A 24,765-nucleotide genomic window follows, 5' to 3' on the forward strand; every position below is an offset into this window, starting at 1 on the left:
TCCCGTGTATCTAACCCCACCTAATATCGCTGTCCATGAATTTATCTAGTCTATTTTTGAATGTGACAATTGTATTGGCACTCACCACATGACTGCTAAGCCTATTCCACTCATCCACCACCCTATTAGTAAACCAATTTTTGCCTATGTCCCTGTTGAATCTGAATTTATCCAGTTTAAACCCGTTACTTCGTGTCCTACCCGGTTCTCTTACCAACAAAACCTTATGAATATCTCCCTTATTAAAGCCCTTCATCCATTTATAAACCTCGATCATGTCTCCACGCACCCTTCGCCTTTCTAGAGAATGCAAGTTTAACTGTTTGAGTCTTTCCTCGTATGGCAAGTTTCTCAACCCCTGAATCATCTTAGTCATCCTCCTCTGCACCGATTCTAACATTTTGATATCCATTCTATAGTAGGGTGACCAGAACTGAACCGCATAGTCAAGATGAGGTCTAACTAATGCTAAATATAGTTTGAGGAAGACTGGGGCTTCTGTTGCTTACGCTCCTTGATATTAATCCCTGTACCCTATTAGCTCGATTTCTAGCTTGAATGCATTGTGCCCTTGGAAGGAGATCAGAGCTCACTAAGACCCCTAAATCCCTCTCGCACCCAGACCTACTTATGAGAGTGTCATTTAAGCAATAGTTATGTGAGGGGTTGTTCCTACCTACACTCAGAATACTGCACTTCCCTACATTGAACTCCATCTGCCATTTATCCGCCCAGTCATATAATCTGTTGAGTTCACCTTGGAGAATACTAGCGTCCTGATCCGACTCAATTACTCTACCGATCTTGGTATCATCTGCAAATTTACTAACATCACTACTAATTCCTGTGTCTAAGTCATTGATATAAATAATAAACAAAAGTGGACCTAATACCGAACCTTGTGGGACCCCACTCTTCTTCTGCGACTCCGTGTGATTTCTGCAAGGACTACTGTTTTGCTGACTGGCCTGTATTCTGGGACTGAGAGTGCTTTGAAGTGGGGTGGGTGGGGGTGGGAGTGGGGGGGTGGGTGAGCTTGTCCAGCCTCTTTCCCGTGAATGCGGGAGTGAAGCAGGACTGTGTCCTTGGCCCATCACTTTTCAACACTTGCATGGACTAGGTTCTAGGAAGAATCGTGGACCAGTCATTGTAGAGTACTATCCATGTATATGGACAGCATCTGGCGGGGGAGAAGAACTGGCGGAGACGATACAGAACGCCCAACCTCGAGGAAGCTGATTTAGCAAGAGAGTAGATGTGAAGTTTCCAGTTGAGATTTTGAGTTAAGGATAGACCGAGGATGTTTAGTGTTGAAGATGGTGATAGCTGAGTGTTGTCGAAAAACAGGGGATAGGTGTTTGGAAGATTGTGTCGAGTTGATAGGTGGAGAAATTGAGTTTCTGAGGCATTGAAGGACACAAGGTTCCTTCTGCCCCAATCGGAAATGACAGCAAGGTCTGAGGTTAAGCGTTCTGCAGCATCCAGTCTGGAGTCGTGTATACACACACACATACACATTACAAACACACACTAACCAAAAATTAATCTTGGCACCCTGCATATCCCGACGCTCTAACGCTAAGGTTATTATTTCAGCTGATCAACCTTATAGGTTTCCTTGTGTCAAATATGATAGTTGGTTAGTAAAGAACACCCAGTGCTTCAAGCCAGTAGTACCCAGCCCTACCCTCCCTTGCTGTCGCTGATATTGCTTTATTGTTTCTTGCTTCGAATTCAGCGGTTCTTAACCTGGGGGGTCGTGATCTCCTGGGAATGAGGTGAGTTGTTTTGAGGAGTATTGGATTTTATTCGTATGGTGTACGGTTGTCTGCATGTTATACCGTATCTACAACTTCTGTAATAAATTTTAAGTGGAAAGAGTTTTACAATATGTAATAACTTGCTAATATTCCAGTGAAGTAGTCAAGAGAAATACATTATAATTTTACTGTGTACACTAGCTTATAATTTTGCATTTAGTTAAAATAGGCGATTATTTTACATTTAGGAATATTACTCTATTATTTTGCATTCATGAACACTAGGCTATTTTTTCGCAGTTAGGAATAATATACTATTAATTTGAATTCGTGAATACTAGGCTATTATTTTGCATTTAGGAATACCAAGCTATCATTTTTGCATTTACGAATACAAAGCTATTATTTTGCATTTAGGAGACTTGGCTATTATTTTGCATTTAGGAAACTAGTAGGCTATTATGCAGTTATGAATACTAAACTAATATTTTGCATTAAGGAATGCTAAGCTATTGTTTTGCATTTAGGAATTTAGGCTATTATTTTGCATTTAGGAATAATAAGCTATTATTTTGCATTTATGAAACAAGGCTATTATTTTGCATTTACGAATACTAAGTTATTATTATGCATTTAAGAAAACTAGGCTATTATTTTGCAGTAACTTTTTTTCCCTAAGATAATAATTCTCTCTCTCTCTCTCTCTCTCTCTCTCTCTCTCTCTCTCTCTCTCTCTCTCTCTCTCCTTCAGGAATTCCACCTACTACGCTTGTTTCCTTATATCCTTAAAAAAAATACCACCATCTCTTTTATAAATCCTTCGTGGTCTTATGAGTGAATAATGTATTACAGATAGCTATTCAGAACTGGTGTCTAATATAAGAAACAGGGAGCATGAAATGGGATAAGACGTAAGGATAATAATTGAAAAAAAAAGTATTATATAAATGCAATCACCGCTAAAGAAATGGGTCCGGAGATGCATTAAAGGCCGATTCACACACATCAGTGACGTATCAGTGCCGCGTCCGCTCAGTGCTTCAGTGTCAGTGAAAAAAAATATCGTTGCTTTGAATTCAACCGAAGCATTTACACACGTCCGGCGCAGTACAGTGTTTTGACTCTCAGTGACCGTTACGTCTCCGTTCCGTGAAGCTGAGTATCGTCGCCACCGATATTTTTTAGATTTTCACGGACGCCGGACGAGTGTTCTGAGCTGTCAAGAAAATAGATGACGAACTACTTATTGAATTGGTGCGAAACCATCCTGTTCTTTATGATCTGTCACAACCAAAATATATGGATTGCAATTTCCAGCAAGATATATGGAATAAAATAGGAGAAGCTTCATGTACCCACTTTCTCTTCTTCACTTTTTGTTCAGCCTCTTCCTCTTCATCAAGAATTATGGCAGTCATTGCCAACTCCACGTCCGAAAACTTTGCCATCCTGGAAAACACTGATTACACGCTGTACGACATCACCACTGATGTGTGTGCATAGACGTCACGGAAACAACACGGATATCACTGACACTGAGCGGACGCGGCACTGATACGTCACTGATGTGTGAATCGGCCTTTAAGCTAACATTTTTTAGTATGACTACACTCTCTCTCTCTCTCTCTCTCTCTCTCTCTCTCTCTCTAGCAAGAGTGGTTTTAAAAAGCAAAAACTGAGCGGGGAGAAAAAAATGTTATAGTGTTCTGTTTTAGCGGTGCTTAAGTATTTGTATATCTTATTGATACTAAAACGAACTGAAATGAAAATGTGACTTATTGGGTCCATGCGCAATCAATACCAGTGGGGGGCTACATGCAATATTTGGTAAGGCTAGGTAAAACAAAGTCAGGACGCCTTTTTTGTTTTGAGAGTTTGCCCGCCTAATATTTAGGCGGTTCCGCTGACACCCGTCAAAAAATTTATGCATATATATATATATATATATATATATATATATATATATATATATATATATATATATATATATATATATATATATATATATATATATATATATATATAACACTGGTCAACAAAAATTTTGTCCCAAGGAAATAATAGCTGTATCTTATATGTTTTATTGCATAATCCAAAAATGATGTCATTTTTTTTTCATCACCTATAGTTTTCGTGCTCCACGGTATCACTCTAAAGGTCATGTTACGTGGGATAAATTTCAATTAAGCTGTTAAAATTTGGCAACACTGCGTCAGTAAGTCCCCGAAGTATGGCAACACTGAGTGAGATTGGTATACGTTTGGCAGAACTGTGTGATATTGTACACTAGTATACCTAACATTCACCTTCATAATGCCAAGAAACTGTATAAACCAAGACAGTTTTTGCTATATGTGCGATGTATTGACATTCAAGTCACAAAGATAGTGTTTCACGCCATTAATTAAAAAGTTTTATGAACATTATTTTGGCTGCAAAGTGGGGGATCAGGAAATAAGCTGGGACCCTCATGTGTGTTGTGTACCCTGTGTCAGGCTTCTCACTGCATGGGCGAAAGGTTCACCCCATATGCCTTTTGCCATCCCTATGATTTGGAGATAACCAAAAGATCATACTTCAGATTGCGACTTCTGCATTACAAATATAAAAGGTATTACATCAAAATCCAAGCACAATGTAGAGTATCCTAATTTATCATCTGCTATGAGACCAGTACCTCACAGTCAAGACTATCCTGCATCTGACCCTCCAAAACAAATGACACTAAGTGATGAGGATATGGAGAAAGAAACAGAAGATATAAAGTTTCAGCCAATCTGTTCTTCAAGTGAACCACATTTGTTGAGTCAGGGAGATCTGAATGATATTCTGCGGGATTCAAACTTATCGAAAAAGCAATCTGAACTTCTTTGTTCCAGGTTAAAGGGCTGGAATCTTCTCCAGAAAGCAACCAAAGTTAGTTTTTATCGTAAGCGACATTGTGATTTTGAACATTTTTTTCTCACTTGAGGATAGTGTGGTGTTTTGCAATGATGTATATTCTGTTATGGAGGAACTTAACCATAACCAGAGTACCAAGCACCTCAAACCAATCTGAGACAGTCAGAGACTGCCACTGCATACTCCTGAGTACATGCCTGGTTGCTCAGTTTATCAAGGTGAAACCCCAGAGGGCTGTATCTTGATAATTTTTTGGACCTAATGTTTATTCTCAGCTTTGCAACAAGAAGTCTGTGTTAGGTTGTAAAGAACTCAGCACCCTACAGTTCTGGAGGATCCTCCTACGAATACTAATGAGGATGTGCTTAATTTAATTTATTTTGCTACATTGCTATACCGTGGCAAGGCTAACGTCTCTGGAACAAGCAATCCTCAGCCTTCTGGATTTTGCAATGTTCAGAATGAGTGAACTGTTTGGTGCCAGAGCCATGGGGACCAACACAGCTCATGGTCAGCTCTCTCTATGCCAGTAACTGCACTGAAGTCACCCAAAACAATGAATGCGTCACATGGAGGTTGAATATATATATATATATATATATATATATATATATATATATATATATATATATATATATATATATATATATATATATATATATATATATATATATATATATATATATATATATATATATATATATATATATATATATATATATCATTATTGTTTCCTTTTTTTTGTTTTTTCTACCTTTGAGTTGTTTCCTCTGTTGTAAAAAAAAAGGGAGGCGAGGACATTGAGACCTCGGAAAATTTGACATACCTTGGTAGCGTGGTTCAGAACAACGGTGAATCTCACCAGGAAGTCTTACGACGGATTGGCTTGGCCCACAGTGTTATAGATTCGCTCAACACGAGTATATGGCGTTGTCGATACCTGTGCATAAGGATAAAGATCCGGATCTGCAAGTCCCTCGTGCTCCCTGTCTTAATTTATGGCTGTGAGACATGGGCACTAAATGGGGACGTGGAGAGGAGGATTGATACCTTTGGTAATAAATGTCTACGCAGAATCATAGGATATCGCTGGAATGACTTTGTGTCAAACCGTCGACTACTTCGTCAGATTGATTCGACATTTACTACCTGCATACTCCGTCAATGCCAACTCTGGCAATGGCACGTGGCACGTTACCCACAGGCTGATCCTGCTCATCAGGTAGTCTCTATAAGAGACACTCTTGAGTGGATGAGGCCAAGGGGATGCCCACGGAGTTCGTGTCTTGAGCAAGTCGATAGATCCTGCCAGGAGGTACTCAGAATGGGAAGGGGGCCTATATGGAGACCCGCCCAGAGGGAACCCCGTCGTAGGGTGGGCGAGGCAACGCGACCCCCGGCGCACGCACCCATTGCTTGCTTGATTAATTAAACTAAGCAATAAATAGCATTTTTCTTCAATAAATTGTAAATTTGCGATTTTTCCAGCAAAGCATCAATGTAAAAATTCAGGCAACCTTGATCCTCTTTAAATTACCATTCTAAACAACAGCATAATAAAGAGTTGAATTTTAACATTTCATGCACACTGCATAACATAACAGTCTCCACTTTAACTGAGTATATAGGGGCTTGCCTGGAGGAACAATCATGGGTGAAAGTGGTGGCTGAGAGAAACAACGCGTCCCGTGGCGTCTGCTCCCCGTTAGTTCGTTAGTTTTTGCTCACACTCACAACAACAGAGAATTCCATTCGATACACCACATTCCACACACAAATGAAGAAACAAACAAATAGACAATTCCTGGCATACTTGCATACATAAATTCATACAAAATACATGAATACCTACATACACATGCCTTTCAACATCTATCTTTATTTCCTGGTAGAAGTACGCCTACATACAACCTGTCTTTAAGAATGGTGACCGCTCTAATCCCTTAAACTAACGCCCTATAGCTTTACTTTCTTGTATTTCTAAAGCTTTTGAAACAATCCTAACATAAAATTTCTTAAGCATCTACCCACTTCTGACCTTCTTTCTGATTGCCAGCATGGATACCGATAGGGGTGTTCTTCTGGATCTTCTTCCCTTCTCGACTGACTCCTGGTCATCCTCTCTAAGCTGTTTCGGTGAAATTTTCGCTGTTACCTTAAACATCTGGAAAGTTTTTGACAGAGACTGGTACAAATCTTTGCTTTTTAAACTAACCTTCTACTGTTTATATCCCTCTCTCTTCACTTTTATCTCCAGTTCCCTTTCCAACTGATCCATATCTACTAGAGTACATGGTCTTTTTTTTTTTTATCCCTTAACCTCTTTTAAAATTATAGGGATAAAGTTTGACGCTAAAGAACACTTAAACTCTACCCTTGCTAACATTCATTTGCGACTGAGGGAGATGAAATATAGAATCCTGCAATGCCTCAAAAACTCAATTACTCCACCTATCAACTCGACACAATTTTCCAAACACCTATCTCCTATTTTTCGGCGACACTCATCTGTTCCCTTCGTCTACACTATATTTTTGTACCCATCCTTGACTCAGAATCTTTACTAGAATCTTCACGTAACCTCTCTAGTTATATTAGCTTCTTCGAGGTTGGGCGTTTTGTATCGTCTGCCCCACTTTTTCTCCCCCTCTCAGATGCTGTCTATATACAGGGGTCTTGTCCACCCTCGTAAAGAGTGTGCATTGCATGTAAGGGGGGGTTCCACACACCAGAACAGAGTAAGGTCTCTTCGTCTAAACTTGCCAGCTGCATGCCTACACCGCTTCAGCGACCCCGCTGCACATGACTTTCTACTCTAGCTCATTCCTTTGTTATCCAGATTCCTTATGCAACAGTTAAACAGCATTTTCATTTTTTCATCCCTCTCTCTCGTAAAATTTGGAACAGCCTTCCTTTGCATGTATTTCCTCCTGCCTACGACTTGAGCTCTTTCAGAAGGAGAGTATCAAGACGCCTCTATCCGGAATTGATATATCTTTTTGCCACTCTTTTCTATAAGAATTTGTAGATACAGTGCTGAGTGGCCTGTTTTGTTTTATTTTATTCGTTTCCTTTACTGAACACACACACACACACACACACACTAGGAGCAAATTAGTTCAAAAGTTATTGACCTTCAAGGAATTCTTTTCGAAAAAACGGGCCTTGGCTTTTGGGACCTTTACCAACATGGATAAGCCAAGTATTGACTCTTGCATGTTGTTTTGGAGGCAAGAGTGGGAAAACAAATCAATAAGGGTGGGACACTTTGAATTTGTGATGTAAATTGCTTATTGAGCTTTTGATATAAAATTTTGTTATGGAGAGAGCGTTGCAGGAACAGGAAGGCTTTTCATAACAGCGCTGTGATTATGAAGTGATTTGACGTCAATAGAGTGTACACGTATGCAATAAGTACCTAAATGAGGTAGTGGGCGTGGCGCCCATGGGCCAAAAACTCAGTGCTTGTTTCCTAGTATGTAGATATGTGATACGGTGTTATCTTTACGTGACTGATGTGAATGGTTTGGTCGTCGTATCTAGCGAACACGTTTTGGTAATGACATGCTCAGGAGTTGAAGGGTGGGAAGGTGGGGACGGAATCGTACGACGAGGTTTTGAGTGAATCAATATATCATGCCAAGGTTTTAAAAAGTATTGATAAAAATACTGATTTATCAGTGATTCACGTAAATGATTTTTTTGGTAATTTAGTGCGTATTTTTTATTTTTTTTACGCTACCGCCTACGCCGCCGATAGGCTTACTTGAAAGAGCTTGATAGTCGGCCCGAGCCCGTTGTGGGGCAGGCAAGTGTGTATAGTGGGGCCATCTTCTTTGGCTCATGCTGCCCTCCCGGAGCTCATCGTTGACCCTCTCCTTATTTTTAGAGAGATAATCTAATTCCCGATTTAATTGGTGGTCTTCAGGACAGCATGTGGGTAGTCTTAGGCCACTCGGCGGTGACTGAATAAACCCGGCTTGTGTCGGCGGGCGGGGCGCGATCCCTCTTCCAGGTCGCGGCGCCGTCACGCTATCCACTCAGTCACCACCCTCAAAGATATAGGACTACGGTATCATAGTAACTACAGCAGTAAATTACTCTTTTTGTATACAGTTGTGAAACATTGATATTACCCCATCGTATGAACTGACATTGTTTGTATAATGTGAAACGTAAGTTCACAGTATCTGAGATGTGGGTTCATGGATTAAGTGGTGATTTACATACAAAAAGCTTCGAGTAATGCCCGTGAGATGACGATTACCTTGTTTAACTTGGTTTATTTTTAAGGACAGGGTAATGTCCATTATCATTGTGGTATTCTAAATTAGTAAAGCTACATTTGGCCCTAGGGACATGTAGTACACCATACAATAAATCATTTATGGTCGTCGAGTTGTTTTTATAAAGGTTATACTTTATTTTAGTGGACCAAAACTCCCTCAGAAACGGTTGATGAATGCACTGGATAATTTATATTCTGTGGCAAATTCCCGGAGTCATCTACCTGGCTTGCATATGTAACATACGAATGTGATATTTTTTCGCGTTGGGTCGAAACTGTGGGGGTGTATCTAGATTTTAGAATAAAGGGAGGGATTGGAGGAAGAGGAGGAGGAGGAAAGAGCAGGAGGAGGAGGAAGAGGAGGAAGAAGAGGTGAATGAGGAGAAGGTGGAGGAGGAGGAGGAGGAGGAGGGGACGGATGGGGAAGAGGAAGGAAAGGAAGAAGATGAAGAAGAAGACAAAGACGAAGAGGAAGAAAAAAAGTAGGAGAAAAAGAAGTAAGATGACAATAATAATAATAATGATAATAATAATAATGATAATAATAATATGAGGAAGAATTAAAAGAAGATGAAGAAGAAAAATTTAAAGAAGAAGAAGAAGAAGAAAGAAAAAAATGAAGAATTAAGAGAAAAAGAAGAAAAGAAAAAACGATAAAGTAGAAGAAGAATTAAAAAAAAAAAATCAGAGAAGAATAAGAAGAAGAAAAATTAAAAGAAGAAGGAGAAGAAGAAGAATTATAGTGTAGGAGAAAGAGGAGGAAAACGAGGAGTGTTGCGAGTGAGTGATCCATGACAGAGATTGCAGTGTCGAAAAGACAATCCAATCACGTTTGAAAAATATGGTTGATGGAACACCACTACCACTTCCAAGATGGGCCAACAGTGACGGCCTGCAGTCACGAGTTGAAGGGTGTCCCCCGCGGGCAAAGAGACCACAGTTGCGGGGCCTCAAAAGGGTTTCCTTGAAATCATTCATGAAACATTGCTATCCTTTATAGACTTCCTTCTTGGAATTCGGCGTAAAGAGCAACAGGAAGTGATAAATCTTCTGACGACAGCTGATGCAGGACGTTTATTGTGTTTCTCTGACAACTCAGCAATAAGTCCATTTTGCATTATAAGTATTATATTAGTACACATTTGCTTATAAACTATATTGTAAGTTTGAATGTATCGCATGGACCTCTCACATTGTTACATCTTTCAGCTGCTGCTACTTTTACTGTTATTCCTTCTAATTCTACTCTACTAGGACTTCTCCTGCTCCTCCTCCTCCTACTACTACTACTGCTACTAGTACTCCTACTAATACTACTACTGTAAATTATTCCATTCGTATATATTGTATATTTAAGAATTATGAATCCAAAGTCATTCAGATAAAATTAAGTAACAAGTGGTGGTAGTTAGTATCACAAGGAGTAATTAGAAAGTGGGGAGGCGGTGGCTGAGTGGATAGCGTAACTGCGCCGAGTTCAGCCCCGTGACACCAAGCTGGGATTTTTCAGCCGCCGCCGAGTGGCTTAAATCTACCCACATGCTGTCCAGAAGACCACCTATCAACCCGGCCTCTTGATTCTAGGATTAAATATGAGGTTCGGGGGGGCTGCATGAGCCAATGCAAGATGGCGTCACTATAAACACTTGCCTGCGCGACGGACTGGGCCATACCATCAGACCCCTCCGAAACAAGCCTACTGGCGCCATAAGCGAAGACGTAAAAAAAAAAAAAAAGTGGTATGAGGAGTGTTCGAATAAGCCTTGAAGGATTATTTTTTTGCCTACGTGGCAGAGTCGACGTCTCAATCACAACCGACTTTAGAGGCTGGAAATGCAACCGCGAGTTCACTTTCAAACCAGACTCTAGACTGAACACACCTCCCTCCGCGAGTGTTCAAAATTCTCAGTAATTGAGAGGTAAAAGTGAAAACCCTGGCTGACCGCGTCAATCACCCAAGACCAAGTCCGTGGCCACCCCGGCCAGTCCAAGTGTAACGGAAACCGAGGGTGACCAGGATGACCAACGCCTTACCGCGGTGCTAAGCTGGCCTCACACCTCACCATACCTCTCTTGGAGGGGAAGTGATATTGATATATATTAAAGCCTAGTATTCCTAAATGCAATATAATATCCTAATATTCATAAATGCAATATAATAGCCTGGTATTCATAAATGCAAAATAATAACCTAGTATTCCTAAATGAAAAATAATAGCTTAGTATTCCTAAATGAAAAATAATAGCCTAGTATGCTCAAATGCAATATAATAGCTTAGTTTTCCTAGATACAAAATAATAGCCTAGTATTCCTAGATGCAAAATAATAGCTTAGTATTCCTAGATGCAAAATAATAGCCTAGTATTCCTAGATGCAAAATAATAGCCTAGTATTCCTAGATGCAAAATAATAGTCTAGTATTCCTAAATGCAAAATAATAGCCTAGTATGCCTAAATGCAATATAATAGACTTACAGCCCACTTCTAGTCTCTTATTTATGACCAGTCACAACTACCATAGGATAAGCAAATGCCAGATGAACCTGCTCTTAAGTTTATTTAAAGCAACAAAGAAAACTCGCTGGAAAATAAGGAATAATTAATTAATTCCAGGCACACAGCAACCTAGCTAACTATCTTAAAACATCCTATGCAATAAGTGTACTTAACTGTAGGTGGGCGAAGCAGAAGGCCACACCTGATCTACCACGTGGTCCTCGCGAACGTTGGTCCTCCTTCAGTCCTCTCTCGTTCCTTCCAACAACACGTCGCCTACTCGTACCTCCCAAGGGCTTCCCTCGCCTGCAGTACACAATCACCCTGACTTGTGGATACTATAAGGGCAGGAAAGCCACCACGATGGACACGTGGCGCGGGAGGCTGGTGAGGGATGTCTCGTCGCGTTGGAGTCTGGGAGGAAGATGCTGGGTGCGGCCCGCCGACCCACAATCCTTCAGGCGCCCCGCGCTCCGCGGTCAAGATGCCAGCACTCGCCACAACTGACATTTCGTTTTCTGTATAACACTTACACTAAACGCCCTAACGGCTATGGATTATTATTTATTACCAACCTAACATCATGCACTAGGTATTAGTGGGTCATGTATCCCACTCAAGTTCAGCTTTGGCAGCAATAACGAATATGATTTGAATAAGGTCCTGTTTCCCGCCTGCCTGGTTTCGCGCCTTTCCTGGGACTTGTTTCCCGCTCTAAATCAAAATGGCGGGGACTCCCGCGGTATTTTCCACGGCTATTTCTTGAATAATGAAATCATGACATTTCGCCCCCCCTTTAAGAAAACTGTTGTCGTCAGAGAAAAGTTTTTTGACTGTGATACGCTGCCAACACTGGTAACATGCCCTACACCTGCACCTACAAATTAGCATGTTCCTGACACACACCCTCTCATACTGTGGTGTATGTCAGTTAACCTCTGCTCAGGTAAATGAAGGTTCGCCTGTGAGTGAAAAACCTCAACATTTACGTTAATACTCAAACTAGAAGGAAAACTCTTTAGCGAGGCGCCATTTCTGTAAGAGCGGGCTTGGCGAACTTCGCCACAATTATTCACAATATGTAAATGGTGTTATGTGTGTTTACACAGTGTAGGTAGGACAGATGTGGAGTAGATGTAGGTAGGTGTAAAATGGTGTAACTTATTATATAAATTCCTGGCTCTCTGCCTAATTTTTCCTACATTATCACACCATGCATCATACCATGCAACTTAGATTTTAAGCATGCCGCAAAACTTTCGGGCGAAACCAGCTTTGTCAGGGTTGCATTTACGACTCCACCACCTACAGAATTAACAGCTCCTATCTGCTCGAAAAACACATGGCCGGATGGCGGGGTGCTCCGCCAACCATCCTCGAAAGCCACCTAATCTGCACATTTTCGCCACTTGGTTTTTCGATTCAGCTGAATCTAAGGTCCCAAGATCCGAACATAAAGTCTCCGAGCCACCTATCCTGTCCACTTTGATCATCTTACTCTGCTACCAGACCTACGATCTGAGGTTGAGAATAGTGAGCTTTAACTAACTCTAGACACCTCACCCTCTCGTCATCACACTCACTTTCTCGCAAGCAACCTGCGGCTGCATCTGGCCGGTAGTATTGTTTCAACATGTTGATGTGGAACCGTTTTGGGTGTCCGTCAACCAGGAGAATATAATTAAGGTCATTAACCTTCTCCTGAACCTCAGAAACCTGTGTTTCGGTGAGGAAAAAGAAGGTGAGGTTTAAAGGAGGAGAGATGGTGTTCCACAGAATGAAAATTAGAACGAAGACCGCGAATGTTGCAGAAATTGATAAGAAAGAGGTTCGAGGAGTTATCAAGACACCTCTCAAGTCGGCAGCCAGAAGGGGAGTCCTCCCTGGGGGAATTTGTGGTCCCCCCCAGGCGGGGACTCCGAGGCATGGTTATGGTTCGCCATTTTGAATTTTGAATTTTGGGAAAAGTTGTGTGTGTTGTGTGAATATAGTGTGGTGTCGATAGAGAGAGGATATGTCATTAGAGAGCATGCTAAACTACTCTCTGGTGTTGATGAGACAATAGAGAAACGGTTAATGAGGACATGGGACGGGTCCTTGAAGGGCTTCAGCACCCTCCTCGCTTCCCATATATACCTCACCGGGAGTGGCCCATTGCGCCCCGGCTGCCCCCCAGAACTCATTCTTGATTCACTGGACGATTTCTTCTAGAGTCCGGGTTGATGGGTGGTTTTCTGGACAGCATGTGGGTAGTCTTAGGCCACTCGGCGGTGACTGAAAAATTCCAGGTGGTAGCATGGGGATTCGAACCGAACCTCTGCCCACACCTTACACCTCCCCTACACCTCCTCACAACACTGTGGTGCACATACAACTCCTTCCTAACTGTACTAAGCTCCTTCTTAACTTTACTACACATAATTTACAAATTATTTTCCAGGAAGTGTACTAGGAGGTCCTTGTTTCAGGCTGATTCTCTTTCTTTGTTTGAACGGTCCGGAAATTCACGACGCGGCGTCTACCCCGCCGCACGGTGAACGAAATTCCCTAGAGACCCTTTGTTTTGTCACTAATCTCAGGGAATAGACAAAAGCAAAATGCCCTCTTTAAAACGCTGTGTCGAATGCGGATGCCGGCAAGCACCCCAGTATTTTAAAACGAGCAAAGGGGCGATCACTTTCCTAGAAACAAATGATTTGATAACTGATAATCAGCATGGATTTCGTAGTAATCGATCTTGCCTTACCAACTTATTAACTTTTTTCAACGACGTTTATTCAAGTTGGGACGCCCGAGCCCCATATGACGTAATTTACCTAGACTTTCAGAAAGCGTTTGATAAAGTTCCCCACGTTAGGTTTATTTCAAAACTGCGTTCCCACGGTATTAGTGACCATCTATGTGCGTGGATTCATGACTGGCTCACCGACAGAGAACAGCGTGTAGTTTTTAATGGTGATGCATCCGATATCCTGTCAAAAGTAGCCAAATTCGCCGACGACACCAAATTAGGAGGTACGGTAACGAACAGTAAAAATTGCGAGAACATTCAATCAGACTTAATAAGACTTGCCGATTGGAGCGAAAAATGGCAAATGTGTTTCAACGTAGATAAATGTAAAGTAATGCACATAGGTGAAAAGAATCCTAACTTTAAATATCAGCTTCAAGGACATGAGCTCAGCGAAGTAAAACAAGAAAAAGATCTTAGTGTCATTATCAGTAACACTCTTAAAATGAGTGATCAATGTTCTGCGACGAGTAAAAAAGCCAATATGATGCTAGGATTAATCTCAAGAAACTTTGGTTATATATCACCCGAACTTATGAAGAGATTATATTTAGCATTTGTAAGACCACACCTAGAATACGCCGTTCAGTTCTGGTCACCGAATTATATAAAAGATCAAGTTTTGCTAGAAAGGATACAGCGACGAGCAACCAAACAAATTCCAGCGCTCCGTAACTTGACGTATGACGAGCGTTTAAAGCGTTTAGATATGTTTTCTTTAAAGAAGCGAAGAGTAAGAGGGGACTTAATTGAAGTGTTCAAAATCCTTAATAGATTCGAAAACATTAACCCAGATAGTCTATTTCAGAGACACACCAACACAATAACACGCAGCAACGGTATGAAGTTAAAGGGAAACCGATGTAACACATTGGCGCGCAGAAGTTATTACAATAATAGAGTCGTCGATCACTGGAATAGACTCCCACCGTCAGTAGTTACCGCACAGAGTATTAAATGCTTTAAGTCTTCATTGGATAAGTATTTCAGGGATATAAGATTTTACTGACCCTTTTTCATATATTTCAGGCAGTGAGGTGTGGGAACAGTAAGGTTAACAGGATACTGGAGCGTACCCCTGTACCGAAGGTAAACGAGGATCAAGCCTCTACCGGTAACCCCTGAAACTACAACTCACCCCATCGTGAGCAGTCCAATTTAATACTAGCTTTTATTTATTTATTTTTATTTTTTTATTTTTGACTCAACTACATACACGGTTTACTGACCCTTTTTCGTTTGTCTCAGGCAGCCTGCAGCACGAGTAAAACCTGAAGACATTAGTTTCCCCCACAGCTTAGGTCACCAGTAGCGTAAGTTAAGGGTAGTAATTTCCTCTTATTTCTCTCTTTACTGTAAAATTTCCATGTCCCTTTCTTCCTTAAAGGCACATGGTGTTCCCTTCTAACTATTTCCTGCCGGCACGTTGCCGGAGGGAGAGGTGGGTGGGGAGGAGCCTTCATCTATTCTATCCTGTCCTACCACACGTAGTTTACTAGTAGTAGAAGTAGTAAACAGACACCCTCGCCATAGACCGACAGGTCTTCTGGTGTCTGTTCTTCCTATGTATTCCTATGTATTCCCCCTCCTCCTCCTCCTTCTTCCCCACCTCCTCCTCCTCCTCCTCCTCCTCCTCCCCCCCTGTTGCCGCCGCTCCATCTCCACCTGTAGCGGCTTCCCTTCCGTCGATTGACGCAGTTTCTTAGAGGAAAGTCCTGGTGGTTGGGGACTCTCAAGTCAGGTTCATTGACAGGTACTTTTGTTCAAGGGATTAGGGAAATAGGCTTCGAGTGTGCTTTCCCGGGGCGGGCATCCAGCACGTCTCTGACAGAATGGAGGAAATTTTAGCAGGGGAGGGGACACAGCCTATCGCCTTCTGCAGTTTCGGGGGTAACGACATTGATAGAGTGGGTAGCGAAGAGATATATCGGGGCTTCAGGGAATCGTTCGCCAAAGTGAGAGACTTCGGAGAGGTGCCGGCCGTTTGTGGTGTTTTGCCGAGGAGGGGGGTGGGTGAGGGATAGCTTTCCAGAGCCTTAGCAGTAAACAGCAGGCTGGCGGCCCACTGTAAGCGAAATGGTCGGCTTTTCCAGGATAATTGGGACCTCCTCTACGATAAAGGCACCTTGTATGCCAAGGATGGGGTGCACCTGTCACTCCAGGGGGTGGAGGTTCTCGCAGTCTCCCTCGAGCGATCACTTAGCACCCTACAGGATTTTTTAGAGTTGGCGAGGGGGGAGGGCCTCTCATCAATGGCTATGTATCGCAGACTGGGACTAGAAGGCGCAGGAGTAATCGAAAGGATGGAAGAAAGGATGGGCTAACGGCTTATTACACCAACAGTAGGAGTCTCAGGAACAAGATAGATCTACTGAGGGGGAAAGCATGTGTCGAGAAATTCGACATTATAGCTATCACGGAAACATGGGTGGATACTGCAAACAAAAACTTCATGTCGGAGTATGAAATAGATGGTTATTAAATGTTTCACAAAGATGGAAAGGGAAGAAAGGGATGGGGGGTGGCACTTTATGTTAGAGACACACTTAAATATTCCGCTAACAACTCTGTTCAAACAAATGGCGACTAAGAATCAGTTTGGGTGGACGTCCACAAAGGGAAAGACAAACTATTTATAGGGGTTCTTTACAGGCCACCCAACCTTAGCAGGCAGGACACTGATATATTACTACAAGAGGTAGGCAGGGCGAGCAGGAGCAAAAATGTCTGCATAATGGGGGATTTTAACTATAGGAATATAGATTGAGAAGGCATGATGGGTGATCTAGAATCTGAGGATTTTCTGAAAGTAATACATGATAATTTTCTCAAGCAGGCAGTGCTTGAGCCCACCAGGGGTAACAACACTCTAGACTTGGGTCTTAACTAACAACGAGAATATGATCAGCGAGCTAGATGGTGGGGGAGAATTAGGTGGCAGTGATCACAAGGACATTAGGTTTAAATTAGACTGGGCGGTGACCCATGAACTCAACCCTGTGTTGGTGCCTGACTTTAGAAGAGCTGAAGACTTAGAAGACCTGAAGGCTTAGAAGACACCTTGAGGAGGTAAATTGGGGAACCTTAGGGCTGGACAAGGGCCAGATCTCAGGGCTGGAACCGGAAAGACAGGGGAATCATGTAGAAATGACCTATAATAATTGCAGAGGGTCAGAGACAGCATAGCCCTTACCAAGCACGTAGGAAGGAAAATAACGACCCCAAATGGATGACCCGCAGACTCAAGCATGAGATAGGCTTGAAGAGAAGAATTTATAGGAAAATAAATAATGGAGAAACCCACCTCAGGGGTAGGTATGTTGAGCTAACCAGGTCGGTGAAGAAGAACACCCGCCTAGCTAAAAGAAATTATGAGATTAGGGTCGCCAACGAGGCCAAGAGCGATCCCAAGGGCTTCTTCAAATTGTACAGAACGAAAACAAGGGACAGAATTGGACCGTTGAAAACAAACACCGGTGAGCTCGTTGAGAATGGAGAAGATATGAGTCAAATGATGAATGACTATTTCCTCTCAGTTTTCACGCAGGAAAATCTAACAACCATTCCGGAGAGAGTTCAGGTATATGAGGGCGAAGGGAACGACAAGTTGAGGGATGTGATCATCACTGCGCAAGTAGTCCAGGATGAGATTGGTAGGTTGAAGAAAAACAAATCGCCGGGCCCAGACGAAGTATTCCCAAGGGTGCTGAAAGAGTGCAAGGAGGTCCTCAGTGGCCCGCTTACCGATATCTTTAAAATGCCGGTAAATTCTGGGTATGTGCCCAATCAATGGAAAGTAGCTAATGTGACGCCGATTTTCAAAAAGGGAGACAAGTCAGCCACCTCAAATTATCGCCCAATTAGCTTAACATCAGTTGTAGGAAAGATGTTGGAGTCAATTATAGCCGGGAGCATTCGGGACCATCTAGAAAAGCATAATTTAATTCATGATTCACAGCATGGGTTCACAAAGGGTAGGTCTTGCCTTACTAACCTGTTGTCCTTCTACACTAAAGTAATCGAGGCGGTTGACAGAGATGAAAACGATGACATACTGTATCTAGATTTCAGTAAAGCGTTCGACAAAGTTCCCCATCACCGGCTATTACTAAAAGTACAGGCTCACGGCATAGATGGTAAAGTTTTGAACTGGATCAGGGCGTGGCTTAGTGGTAGGAAGCAGAGAGTGCAAATCAATGGTAAAAAATCTGAATGGGGCAGTGTTACGAGTGGCGTCCCACAAGGGTCGGTGCTGGGTCCTCTGCTTTTTATTATTTACAACAATGACTTGGACACAGGAATTAGTAGTGATGTCAGCAAGTTCGCAGGTGATACCAAGATCGGAAGAGTAATCCAATCAGACAGGGACATTAGCGTTCTCCAGGATGAGCTTGACAGACTATATGATTGGGCGGGGAAGTGGCAGATGGAATTCAATGTAGGGAAGTGTATCATTCTGAGTGTAGGTAGGAATAACCCCTCACACAATTACTCCTTAAATGGCACTCCTCTAAGTAGGTCTGGGCGTGAGAGAGACTTAGGAGTCCTAGTGAGCGCTGACCTCCGTCCTAGGGCTCAATGCATTCAGGCTAAAAATCGGGCAAACAAAGTACTTGGTTTCATCTCAAGGAACGTAAGCAATAGGAGCGCTGAAGTCATCCTCAAACTTTACTTAGCACTAGTTAGACCTCATCTCGATTATGCAGTTCAGTTCTGGTCCCCCTGCTATAGAAAGGATATCAAGATGTTAGAATATGTACAGAGGAGGATGACAAAGATGATTCAGGGGGTGAGAAACTTGCCTTATGAAGATAGGCTGAATCAGTTAAATCTACACTCGCTAGAAAGGCGAAGGTTGCGGGGAGACTTGATCGAAGTCTATAAATGGACGAGGGGCTTTAATAAAGGGGATGTCAATAAGATTTTGAAAGCAAAAGAGCCAGGTAGGACGCGTAGTAATGGTTTTAAGTTAGACAAATTTAGATTCAACAAAGACATAGGCAAGAATTGGTTCACCAATAGAGTGGTGGACGAATGGAACAGGCTTGGTGGCCATGTTGTGGGTGCCAATACCGTAGATATATTCAAGAAGAGGTTAGATAAAGCCATGGATGGTAAGGTTTAGGACTTATTAATTTATGAATAAAATTATTCCGTATTCATGAAGGAATAACATTTCTAAGAAGATAAGTTTAAACTTTATGTACGTATGAATCAACAAAAGAATACATATATTGGATATTTCATACAAGTTCAAAGAATTCGTTCAAAAGTATAGACACAGACATGGTAGAAATATTCCTATTTAATTAAAAATGATCAACATACCTGCTTACCATTATTCCAAATGCATTTTCAACCAAATGGCGTGCCCTTGATAGTCTGGTTGAATATTCTTTCTTGATTGCTCATGTTAGTGGAAAGGCGTCATCTCCAACCAGAAAGTATGGAATGGGCGTGTTGTCGTTGGGTAGGGGTTCAGGTTGAGGCAGACCAACAAGATTATCCTCCAAAGCAGACCGAAGTGCTGTTGCTGAGAATATTCTGGCATCAGAGGAAGCTCCTGGGGTCAAAACATCCACATATAGAAACTTACAGTCAGCATCCACCAGGGCGAGAAGAACAATGGAGTGGAATCGTTTGTAATTGTAATATATGGAGCCCCCGCCTGGCGGACACTGTATAGCTATATGCTTGCCGTCCAGAGTACCAACAGTTTGGTAAAAATTCCACCTTTTTGCGAAAAGGGATGCAACTTCATTCCACTGTTTAGGTGTTTTAGGGCACGGCAGAACCTCCTCTAGGTATTCTTGTACGATTGCCTCGCAGGTTTCAGGTACTATCTTGGAGATGGTGTTGTGGGCCACACGGAAACTGTATTGAAGACTTATAGCTGTCTCTTATTGCCAGGTATCGTAGAGTAATTACCAGTCACAGCCCTGGGTCAATGGCCTTCCGAAAGAATCGTGTCATTCTTTTCAATTCTTGGACCCACCCTCTGCAGCAGCCCGTTGAACATAGTTTGGTCCATTCTCATAAAGTTACGGAAACTGCCCAGGTCTTCTAGGACTAACTCCTTCAAGAGGTTTTCATAATGCCCAAAGGAAGTTCGTCGTAATAACCATGGCTTGGTCCAATAGGGTCTCGGCTTCTTTTGTTTTTTCTTCTTTTCGTTGTGGTGGAGAAGACCAAGACACAGGATCAACTCCAGCTCAGTGATATCAACTTCTATGTCACTGTGTAACAAAAGCACTTATCTGTCGATGGAATAAGTCAGACAAATCCATGTTGTACGACTTCGATTGGACTGGAAATATTAAGCCTCACCTACATCCTCCTATTTATACACACGCCCGAGAACACCTTGACTATTCGGGATCGTTCGTACCGCTTTTGTGATGGTTCGTTGGTCTTTGTAGGAAATTCGTAGGACATCCACGGTAATTCGTAGGTGATCGTGATCTCATCGTATCTTATCGTAACCTATCGGGATTCAAATCTGAGGATAATCGTAGCATACCGTAGCGTTTCGTAGTACTTCGTAGTGTTTCGTGTTTAACTCGTAGGTCTGTCGTAGTCACTTCGTAGCGGTTCGTAGACGCAAGTTGTCAAATCACACATCGGGGGAATTCGGGACTATTTTTCGCGCGATGTTTTACGATGTCAAGTTCGCAGCTCATCGGCATATAATTTGTGAAGGTGGGAAAGCCCCTTAAGGCTCTTCGTCTCATCTTTCTGACAGTGTCCTACCTCTTAAATTCCACCACGATGTTGCCTCTCTATCTTCTATCGATATTTTCACGCTAACTGCTCTTATGAACTTACTAACTGCATGCCTCTCCACTTACCGCGTCACCGCTGCACAGGACTTTCTACTCAAGCTCATCCTTATACTGTCTAAATTCCTTATGCAAGAGTTAACCAGCATCTTAACTCTTCCATCTTTCGCGCTGGGAACTCTGGAACAATCTTCCTTTAACTGTATTTCCTCCTGCCTACGACTTAAACTCTTTAAAGAGGAGGGTATCAGGACGACTCTCCTCCCGAAACTGACCTCTCTTTTGGCCACTCCTCTTAACTCTTTTATAGGAGCAGTGATTTGCGCGCTTTTTTTTTTCATTATTATTATCTTCTTTTTTTTTGCCCTCGAGCCGTTTCCTTTAATGTAAATAATAAAAATGAACGGTTAATATTTAGTTCATAATATACGGTACGGAAAAGTAACTTGGGTTCGTACGAAATTCCGGTACGATATTTTAGCCGGGCACAGAGTACGGAAAATATTTCGTAACGAAGCATACTGCTACTTTTTTTTTTTTTTTTTTTTTTTTTTTTTTTTTTTACGTGCCTGCCTTTAGCGCCGGTAGGCTTTATTGAGGGGTCTGGTTGGTGATCGGCCCTAGCCCGTCATGGCACAGGCAAGTGTTTTATAGTGGCGTCATCTTTTCTTGGCTAATGCTGCCCCCCCGGATCTTGTTCTTGATTCACTTGGACGGTTCCTCTAGTGGTCTTCAGGACAGCATGTGGGTAGTCTTAGGCCACTCGGCGGTGACTGAAAAATCTCTCTCTCTCTCTCTCTCTCTCTCTCTCTCTCTCTCTCTCTCTCTCTCTCTCTCTCTCTCTCTCTCTCTCTCTCTCCTGTATGAAGCGAATTTTTTTTTCGAAAAAAAAAATAGCATACATAGTTATTATGGATGGACTCAGTCTAATAACAATAACAGTATATATTACCAAACCTTTAAAAAAAGGAATCGGACATGAATAATTATCTAATAGATTAGTTAATAAAATAATGGAGGTGAGAGGGAGGATGAAAACCACAACGCAGGACAAAATGACGGGGAGACCGTCAGTGACTGCACAGCAAGGCCTAACTCGTCTCCACACTCAATGGCGAGCGTGTCACTAAACGACATGAGGACGGGAACAGGGCAGTTGGTTGGTGGTGATATGGTGGCGGTGCGGGTGGTGGTGGCTATAGTCCGTTCAGTTGAAGCTTGCATCTGGAGCCTAGCGAGAGGTTTGTAAGCTGCTCTGTGATTGGCTGCCGCTCCTCTCACTCACTTATCATTGACACACTCTTTGATGCGACACACCTCTGTATTATTTGCTTTAACTCGTCTCATATGCAAGATCAGTCGTTTTGGTTGGTACCATTATGTAACGGGCTTGTCGGGGGGCGTTTAAAGGGTGTTGATTAAGACTTCAGCTTCCTTAAGGCGAATTATATTCGTAGCCTTGTACGACTCTCGTGAAGGAGTGGCGAGTTAGGTTGGGAAAAAAATAATTGTTACAATTGGTCACGTATGTAGGTGACCTCCACGCACATCGGAGTGCTAAGTATACAAACTGAGAGTAAAACACACTGACACGACACGACATAAGGTGGCGTGATTCATCTCTCGTGGTTTTTTTTTTGACAATTAATTATGCCTAATGGTGATATCTACTATAACACTGCTCGGTCACCTACCAGTGCGACCGACCTCTATATATATAAAAATCGAAATAAGCAGTCCATGAACATACAACATACAGTTTCAGTTTGTCAAGCCTACCAATTAATGATTATATTAAATTAAAACTATGGAAGAAGATAAATATAAGGACACATATAAGAAACTATCAACTGGCATAGTTTTACAGACAATGAAACATGATATCTAGCCTAAAAAAATACAACACAGTACAATGTTAAGTATAGGGGAGCCAGGTTTCTGTCCCCTGACATCTGTCTGAAGAAAAGGAAAACTTACTTGCCAGTGGGCATCCAGCTGCAGCGTCCGCGTCTCTGCATCCAAAATAATCGTGCAGGACAGGTTAAACATACATGACGACCGTAATCAGGCAGCGTTTCCTCCAGGTTTCCAAACCTCTGTTTTGTTCATGAATTAAGGAATTAGTCATATAGAGATGCTGGAAAAATGAATCATCGAGAGACCGAGTAGAACACTCGATGGGAAATTGGATCCGGACGGCATGTTGTTTATGTTAGTGAGCGATATAGCATACTTCCGCGCTATGGCATGTGACCCAGTAACCGTTGATAAGTGGTACCCTCAGATGGATGACCGATATGAGGACTGCTGCATCAACCATGTTGCTAATAACCTGCTGATTAGCCGTTGCGACGGAGTAATGACGTTTTCCAATACATGCAAGTAAAGGGAGGGAGGAGGAGGAGAATTCACACCTGATGGTCGATTGATTTGACAACTATGTCTACTCTACCATCTTATTTGCTTGTCTGCTCGCAAAGTACCGCAATGTTAGTATTGCGCAAGTTTACAATTGGCATTGATCACCCTGCGATTTTCGAGCAGCAAAGGAAAAGTGATGAGCGTAGTGGGTCCCAAAAATCGCGAACGTCCGTCGGTAGCCGTACCGAAAGGAAGAACTGAGTGAAAACTATAATCCATGTTTACTCATCAACTTTTTCCCCCCGAACAGAATCCTATCCTCAGTAGTTGAAAAAGAAAGAAGAGAGTTGGTACTTTTTGATTCCCTAGTCTTGGTAGCCCGGATGGCGTCTGCCATGAAGGTTTTTTTTTTCTGAGATCCTCCTGTCCGTGGTGGTGGTCAAGGAGGTATATGGATATTTACGAGAGCACATCTTCTATGGGGCACCAGGCTCAGGTGTGATGGGTGTGCTGCAAGCAGGGAGCCAAGGGACAACAAGATGGTCAGAAAACGCAACATCATGATCTGCAAGTGGTGAATGATGAAAAACCCGTGGTCGTCCAAGTTATAGCTAGCTATGGGTGTTGGGATCTCTTTGAAACATTTAACCTGGAGGGAAGTACCAAAAGGTCTGGTGTATCTTGGAAAACATATGCATCTGCTGTTGTGCGTACCTATCAATGTGTGGAGAGGTTGCGGCTATATGCGATAGCCAATCCTCCCAATTATCGTGGAGATCGTTCACGATAGGCCTGAGAGACTGTAAGATTTTTCCCTATAGCCCTCTCCGCCCACATTATTGGCAGGTGTGCTGTGGCATTGATGAAGATGTTAAATGTTAAGCATATTTCGCTCAATCAATACTACTGGGTTCCTCCGGTGCTTCGTGGTGATATTAAATAATAATAATATATTGATATCCTACTATAACAATTACACTCAGCAATGATTGTAGATCTCACATTAGTTTGTCAATTCTCTGTAAACCAAAAATTAAAGAAATTACGGAGTGGTGAAGTGAAAGATGGAGTCATAAATGTTTATACCCCATTTTATTCTTCGCTGATTATTTCATGGAACTGCTAAACTACAGTTCATGAAAATGGTAACATCTGATGGGGAAAGTTATCCTGAACGCGATGGTGTTGTCATATTTTAGATAAAGTGGAAACGAAAGGAGTTCGGCAGCTTTTTATAACAAGATGTAGCTGTGTCTCGGCAGCGGGGCGCTCGGCGTAACGGCCGCGGCGTCGGGGTGACTGGTGAGGCAGTGGCAGGGAGACTTCGGTTCAGCGCACAAATCTTGTCATTAAATGGTGTATATCTCCCTTATTTTCCATTTTAACAC

The sequence above is a fragment of the Eriocheir sinensis genome, chromosome 3 (genome assembly GCF_024679095.1).
Source record: "Eriocheir sinensis breed Jianghai 21 chromosome 3, ASM2467909v1, whole genome shotgun sequence".
Classification (NCBI taxonomy): domain Eukaryota; kingdom Metazoa; phylum Arthropoda; class Malacostraca; order Decapoda; family Varunidae; genus Eriocheir; species Eriocheir sinensis.